Here is a 6,933-nt window from a genome sequence, read left to right on the forward strand (position 1 = left end):
GGCAGGGAAATTCTGGTTCACGTTTTAATTGGCAAAGACTTAAAAGAATAGTGTGTATTCCTAACTGCCAAAAGGAAGACATTCATGGAGATGAATGGGAAAATCCTATAGTAACTAAGAAAAATGGAAGATCACTTAAGTGGGAGGTGTGCAAGAAGCTTTCATAGAGGAGATAAGATTTGATCAAAGTCTTGAAGGGAAAGACTTAGAACAGGCCCTGATAGAAAGGAAAACTAAGATCATCCTCAATAGGAGGAAAGAACATAGGGGAAAATGTAAGTGGGAGGCAGTGATTGATGGTTGATTGCAATGAGAGGTTTTAGAAAATTCATGGAAATGATTGCATTAAAAATAAATTGTTAGTCATGAATATGAAGATAATTGTGCATATACTTTGTTGGCAGTGGAGATAGTGCTATTCCATAGTAAATCAGTTTGATATCACAAATCATGTGACATTGCAAAGCACATGAAATTTGTGGGGACGAACCATATCTATACCATGGTAATTCCCTATATTAAATTATACTTCTAATTGATGGCAAAACCATGCATCCAGACCCCCATGTCAAACCTGTGTTAGCATAGCCCCTGCCATTCTGCAGCCTTCACCTCCATGTGCATGATCCACTCATGGGTGAAGCTAAGACCCCCATGTAGCCAAAAACCTGAAGCTCAAGCCCCATCTTCTGCCCCACCCAACCTCATGTGGGATCCAGAGCAGGTGCATCTGCAGGGAGAGGAGAATGACCTGCACTTCTAGGGGGAAGGGCAAGGGCAAGAGCCCAAACGAGGGTTCACAACACCCAACAAAAATCCTGAACTTTCTTGGGGATAAAAGAGAGCTAGCGTAGAGATAACTGAGTTGGGGAAGAGAAGGGAAGTGGGGTGAACTCAGCCTGCCCTGCATATAATTCCTGTCTCAAACTTTTGGTCCTATTCTCTGATTTGCCCAGGTACTGCTCCCCAGTGTCTAGGTCTCCCTAGATGGTGATGTAGACATTAGCATTTGTCCATTCCCCTGGAATGTTCTCTGTGAAGATCTGCACTGAGTGCAGCACAACTGGGTAGGAAGTTGGGCAGACAGACAAAGGGCAGAAAAGGATGACAATGCTTTAGGTTTGGGTATCTTATAAGAGGATCAAGGTCTGATGCATGTGTTGAGGAGTCAGGGCCTTTATCTTGTTTGCTCAGTTATTCATGTTCAGCTACAATCCCCACTGATCTGGACCCAGGGGTCTCTTAGAAAACCAAAGTGTGGAGACTTGTCCAAGTGCACCTCAAACCAATCACCCATATAGCTACTCATCATGTCCAGGGAGAAAGACTCAGGATGTCACCTGAAGTGTGTCCAAATTGTGGTCACTAAATCTTCCTGCTGGCACGTGCTGACAATCATACAACATTCCATCTCGGTGGTGTTAATTCCCTATCCTTCCAACTGGATTATGGAAAAAATACATTTAAAATAATTTTTATCTGTTCTAATTGAGTATGCATGACAGTGGAATATATTTCGACACATTTATACAAATGGAGCATAACTTCTCATTCTTCTGACTGTACATGGTGCAGAGTCACACTGGTACTGTAATCATACATGTATATAGGTTAATAATGTCTGTTTCATTCTTCCATCCTTCCTATCCCCACTGCCCCACCCGTCCCCTTACTTCCTTCTGCACAATCCAAAGTTCCTTCATTCTTCCCTATTCTGCAACCACTGTGGATCATCATTCACTTATCAGAGAAAATATTCAGACTTTGGTTTTCTGGGATTGGCTTATTTCATTTAGCATGATATTCTCTAATTCCATCCAAAGAAAAGTAAATAGATAAAATCGCCTTTCCCAAAAGGTGCTTATGTTTTAGCAAAACATTTCTAAAGATGCATAAATTATTTTTTGCCAATATAAGTTGTGAGGACTTTCAAAGAATAAGATAAACTTTAAAATGACAAACATATTTTGAAACCATGAAAAGGATATGTGCAAGAGCAGATGCCTTAATGTACCTGGACCCTCTAAGATAAAATTTGAGGAGGCATAATGAATTGGAGGCCATCAATAGGGAAGTTGGCAAAGTACTAAGCAAATAAAGATACAAACAAAAACAAGTCTTGGTAAGGAGTAAGAATTATTATCTAGAGATGTCACAGTGTGTTACCTAAAATACCCATCTTCTACAAATAGCAGTTATTTTGTTGGTATTCACAAACATATTCCAAAGTTATATGGAGAAACAAAAGACCCAGGATAATCAACTCAATAGTGAAGAAAAAAAAGTTGGAGAAGCCATCTACAGGACATGAATCTTACTATAAAGGCTACAGAAATCAATACAGTGTGGTATTAAAAATGGAGAATTTAAGCACAGATCTTACATCCTTAACAAAAATTAACTCAAATGAAATTACAAACCTAAATGTAAAGCATAAAACTATAAAACTCCTGCAAGATAAGATAGAAAATCTATATGACCTTGGGTCTGGTGATATTTTTAGGATGTAGCCCGAAAGGCATAATCCATGAAAGACAGAATTGATAAGATAGCTCTTCTAAAACTTAAAAGTTCTACACTGACAACGTACATCAAGAGAAGGAAAAAAATAAGTCATATACTGAAAGAGAATGTTTTCCAAAGACATATCTGACAAAGGACTAATTCCCAAATTTTACAAAGAACTCTTAAAATTCAACAATAAGAAAAGAACCTAATTTAAAGGTAAAGACTTGAAAAGACAACTCAATCGACAAAGATATACAGAAGCCAACAACTCATGCAAAAAAGATGTTTTCTAAATACATCATCAGGGGAATACAAATTGACACAAATAATATGATACCACTGTATACCTATTAGCATGACCAAAATCCTAAATATGACACTACCAGATTCTAGCAAGAATGTGGAGCAACAGGAGGTCTGATTCATTGCTTTTAGGAATCCAAAATGGCACAGTTTTTTGGATAGACAGTTTGGCAGTTTGCTACAAAACCAAACATATTTTACCATACAATCCAGCAATCACACTCCTTAGTATTTACACAAATAAAATGAAAACTTATGTCCACACAAAAACCTGCACATGGATGTTTATAGTAGCTTTATTCATAATTACTAAAACTTGGAAGCAATAAAGAAGTCCTTTAGTAGATGGATGGATAAATAAACTGTGGTACAACCAGACAATAAAACATTATTCAATGTTAAAAAGAAATGAGCTATTGAGCCATGTATGATTCCAACTATATGACATTTGGAAAATGCAAAACTATGGAAATAATAACAAGATCAGTGATTGTCAGGGGTTTGGGAGAGAGAAGTATGAATAAATAGAGCACAGAGGATTTTTAGGGTAGTGCAACTTTTCTGTAGGATACCATGGCTATGAATACATGTCATTACACATTTCTCAGACTCATAAAAGGTATAATACCAACAATGAACCCTAATGCAAATTATGGACTTTAACTGATTATGATGCATAAATGTAGTTTCTCCAAATGAAACAAATACACCACTCTGGTAGGGCATGTTGATGACAAGGGAGGCTCTGCATGCATATGGGCATAAGTTTATATGAATATCTCTCTTTTTCTTTCAATTTTGCTATGAAACTAAAGTTGTTCTAAAAACTATTTAATTTAAAAATGAAGTAAAGACATTTCTACATTAACAAAAACTGTGAGAAATTGTTGCTTGCTTACTGTCTTACCAAAACTAATAAAGGACACCGTTTAGTTTGAAAGTATCCCTAGAGAGTAAATTCAATCCACACAAAACCCACAAATATTACTGATAAAAGTAACTAAGTAACTATAAAAGACAGTAGAATGTTTATTTCTTTCTTAACTGATTTAAAAAGCAATTATAGAAAGCAACATGCATAGAATTGTATTGTTGTGCTTATAACATATAGAAATGCAATATAGCAAGAGCAAAGAGAAAGGTGGTCTGGAGCAAAGCTCTACTGAAGTAATAAAGTAACACCAGATGGTAACTCAATCTATAGGATCAAATAAAAAAAGCAGAAAAGGTAAATGAGATGATTGAAACAACAACTATAAAAATATACTTGTATTCATTTCTTTTTCAGCTTCTATAAACTCATATAATTAATTAAAATAACAATTTCAAACAATTCACTATTGGGCTGTATTGTATGTAGTTGTGATGTGTATAAGAATAATAGTACAAATGTAGGGAGAGGAAAAAGAACTCTATATGGTTAATGTGTCTATATCTCTTTGGAATTCAAATAGTGCTATAGTTTGAACATGGTTTATGTTCCCCAAGGGTTCATTTTAGTCTAAGGTTTGATCCCCAGGATCGTGTTGTTGGGGAAGTCAAGTCTAGGGTGCTCCTTAGGTCATTAGAGGCAATGTGATAATTTGCATATGACCCCTTGATAGTTCTTGTGCAATCTCTTTGGTACTCATAAGAGGACTATTACAAAAGGAGCAACCTGGGCAACTCTCATGTTGTCTGATTCCTGGCTCAAAATCTGACTGTTCTCTCTGACATGTACTCTGACACTGTCATTCACCACTCTCCCTGAGGTCCTCCCCAGAACTTGATGATGCAGAAACAAGTTGATGTAGATGCCATGCCCTTGAACTTCCAAAATATGAGATAAATAAAACTTCTCTCTTTAAAATTAACTGCCTGTTGTATTCCACTGTAGTAGGGCAAAGCTGACTAATGAAGTTAGTATATATCTAAAGTAGATTCAGGTAAGTTAAGATATACATGGTAAACCTCAGAGCAAGTACTAATAAAATGTCTCAGAGTGAAAATCACTTAATGCATTTATAATGAAAAATATGATTTTTGTGAAAGAAAGTAGTAAATAAGGAATAGAGAAAAAGGATGCAAGATATATAGATAAAAGGAAATCCAACCATATTAATATCATTGTGAATTGATTTTTAAAATTTTGTCAAAAGGCAGAGAGGTTGTACCCCAAATAGAATGTCTATTATCAAGAATACAAGCAACAATGAGAGCTGGCGAGGATGTGGGGAAAAAGATACACTCCTGCATTGCTGGTGGGGTTACAAATTAGTGCAGCCACTCTGGAAAGCAGTGTGGAGATTCCTTAGAAATCTTGGAATGGAACCACAATTTGTCCCAGTTGTCCCACTCCTTGGCCTATACCCAAAGGACTTAAAATCAACATACTATAGTGATGCAGCCACATCAATGTTCATAGCTGCTCAATTCACAATAGCCAGATTGTGGAACCAACCTAGATGTCCCTCAATTAATGAATGGTTAAAGAAACTGTGGTATATATACACAATGGAATATTACTCAGCCATAAAGAATAAAATTATGGCATTTGCAGGCAAATGGATGCAGTTGGAGAATATCATGATAAGTGAGATAAGTCAATCCCCAAAAACTAAAGGCTGAATGACCTCTCTGATAAGAGGATGATGATACATAATGGGGGGTAGGAGGGAGGCAAGAATAAGACAAACATCCTATGTACAAATAAGACAAATCATACATCCTATGTACATGTATGATTACACAAGTGGTGCAACTCTTCATGTACTACCAGAGAAAAAAGTTGTACCCCATTTGTGTACAATGAGTAAAAAAAATTACAAGTTTGTTAGACTAGATAAAATGAAACATCAAGTATATGCCATCCATGGGACATGCACTTTACATAGAAATGCAGTTAAAAAAAAAAAAAGAATGGAAAAATATAGACCATGCAAATAGCAACTTAAAAGCTAGAGTGGCTACCCACAAAATATACTCTAAAGCACAAACTATGTTATAAATCAAAGAACATCTTATCATAATTGAGGAGGAGTCAATATATTAGGAAGTTATACAAATTACTAAAACAGAGGCACAAAATCACAGAGCTCCAAAATAGATAAAGCAAAAACTGGCCTAAATCAAAGAAAAAAAAATACAAGAATAGTTGGAAACTTCAATAATCCATTCTTGATGATGATGATAATGATGTATGTGTGTATAAACTAGGAAGAAAATACAAGGAAATAGAATAATAAACAGCAGTACAATTAAAGTATGAGCAAAAAACAGGTCTGAAACACTCCAATAAACCACAGCAGAATGTACATTATTCGAAAGTACACATGAGACATGCTCAAGAATAGATCAGATGGGAGGCTATCAAAGAAGGTTTCATTAATTTTAAATGACTGAAATCATACACCATATGGTATCTGACCGTAATAAAATTAGAACGGGTAACAATAACAGAAATACATTTGGGAAACTGAAAAGTGTGTGAAATCAACACACTCAAATAACCAATGAATACAAGAACTAATAAGGCAAATTAGGAAAAAAGATTTATCAGTGAAAATAATGGTACAATGTACATAAGTATATGTGATGCATTTAAAACTTTTAATTTTTTAATTTTTACAGATTGCATTTTGATTCATTGTATACAAATGGGGTATATAATTTTGTTTCCACTGTTGTGCATGATATAGATTCATATCATTTGTGTAATCATACATGTACATAGGGTAATGATGTCTGTCTCATTCCATCATTTTTCATTACCCCCTGTCATTTTCCTCTATATAATCTAAAGTTCCTCCATTATTCTCTCACCACCGCATGCCCCCAACCCCATTATGTATTATCATCCACTTATCAGGGAAAACATTTGGCCTTTGGTTTTTTTGGAATTGGCTTATGTCACTTAGTGTGATATTCTCTAGTTCCATCCTTTTATCTGCAAATGCCATAATATTATTCTTCTGTATGGCTAATATTCCATTGTGTATATATACCACAGTTTCTTCATCCATTCATCTGTTGAAGGGCATCTAGTTTCGTTCAACAATCTGGCTATTGTGAATTGAGCAGCTGTGAACATTGATGTGGCTGTGTTACTGTAGCGTGTTAATTTAAGTCCTTTGGGCATAACTG

This window comes from Sciurus vulgaris, assembly GCF_902686455.1.
Source record: "Sciurus vulgaris genome assembly, chromosome: 17".
In the NCBI taxonomy this organism is placed as follows: Eukaryota; Metazoa; Chordata; class Mammalia; order Rodentia; family Sciuridae; genus Sciurus; species Sciurus vulgaris.